Source organism: Galeopterus variegatus, unplaced genomic scaffold (genome assembly GCF_000696425.1).
Source record: "Galeopterus variegatus unplaced genomic scaffold, G_variegatus-3.0.2 Scaffold851, whole genome shotgun sequence".
NCBI lineage: Eukaryota > Metazoa > Chordata > Mammalia > Dermoptera > Cynocephalidae > Galeopterus > Galeopterus variegatus.
The window spans coordinates 461,400-462,977 of record NW_007726962.1 but is presented as its reverse complement, the minus strand read 5'-3'; the positions used below and the strand labels follow the sequence as shown (position 1 = coordinate 462,977).

The following is a 1,578-nucleotide window of genomic DNA, read 5'->3' as shown; positions in this document are numbered from 1 at the left end:
AGCTCATTGTTTTCCACCACTGCAATCATCTCCAACAAAAGAAGCAGTGGCCCCAATGAGGCTTTCTGGCCTTGTTCTTCACTTTTACAAGCTTCATCTTCTTTTGTCCCCATTCAATCTTCACTTCTTGCAAAAGCATTTGTGTCATCTATCTCTTTCTGTAGTTGGATGTTAGCATTGCCTTTTTCCTCCAATAGTCAGAGTGTATCCAAAGGAGAAGTTCAGGCCTTTGAAAAGATCTAGATGTTGGAAGGAAGGTGGAGCTTGGGGGAAAAGTTTCAAAACCAAAGACTATATTTTGTTCTTTTCAAGATATGACCTTCAAAGCTCACAGAAAGTCTTGTCACAGCTTAAAATTGCCAAAGCCTCAGACTCTAAAGCAGCCGTTTATGGGGCTTTGTTCTTAAGTATTTGAGGACTTGATTTTATTTGTTTGTTTGTTTGTTTGTTTGTTTATTTATTTCTGGTGGCTGGCCGGTACAGGGATTGAACCCTGGACCTTGGTGTTATCAGCACCATGCTCTAACCAAATGAGCTAACCAGCCAGTCCCCGAGGACTTAATTTTAATTAGCTTATATTTGATTTTTCATCTATTACTCAAATTTTGCAAAGCATAAGGCCTTTGCGAAGCCATAAATACACAAAAGTTGGTTCCATCTTTCTGAGTTCTTGTTTTCTAGTCAGCATTACAAGGTATTCACCTACAAACAAACCATTTACCTTCAAGGTTTTGAAAACGCTTCTTAAAATCTTATGAGCTGGAGCTGCCCCAGGAAGCCATTAGTAACAGAACTCAAAATATCAGAGCAAGTTGGGGATACTGGAGGGCATATAGATGTCTAGAGGGGTGGCAGAGGTGGGGGAGGTGTTTCTGAATTTGTTTCTGACTTTGTTTCTGACTTCCTCTAAAAGGTTGGTGGATGAAGAAAATTAGGAAAGGAATGGATTTGACAGGACAGCATGAATTCCTGAGGGGAATAGTTCTGTGTGGGTGGGTTCTATGAGTAGTGGCAGCTTCAGGTCAACACAGGCAGATCTCATTCTGTGAACACTTCATTTTTTTATCTTTTCAATTTTAATAATATATTTTACTTAACACAATATATCCAAAATATTATCATTTCAACATGTTATCAATGTACGAAATAGTGAGACTTTTTACATTCTTGGTTTTCATACTAAGTCTTTAAAATTCAGTACATATTTTATACTCATAGCATATTTTACTTTTCACTAGCTACATGTCAAATGCTCAATAGCCACATGTCTTAGTGTCTACCATATTAGACAGCACCATTATAAGTAATGCAGAAGTGTTGAAGCATTTTTTTCAAAAACTATAACTTTTAAATATTTTACTTTGAAATAATTTTAGCTTTACAGAGAATTCCCATATACCTTTATCCAGCTTCTCCCAATGTTAACGTTTTTATTTCATTTTATTTTCTCTATTTTACAACTCTTGGTACCTTTGTCTATTTTTTGGAAGATTTCCTCCATTTTCTTCTTAAAATCATAAAATGTACATTTTATGTCATATTTTTTTTCATTTTACAAGAGCTCCTACTTGTTCTCTG

The 1,578-nt window shown here is 35.8% G+C and overlaps 1 non-coding gene across 1 annotated transcript; it reads right to left on the bottom strand.

Moving 5' to 3' along the window:
* Positions 1-471: 471 nt before the first annotated feature.
* TRNAI-GAU lies at positions 472-545 on the bottom strand. Its single transcript has one exon. It is a non-coding gene; the product is annotated as a tRNA-Ile (tRNA).
* Positions 546-1,578: the final 1,033 nt, after the last annotated feature.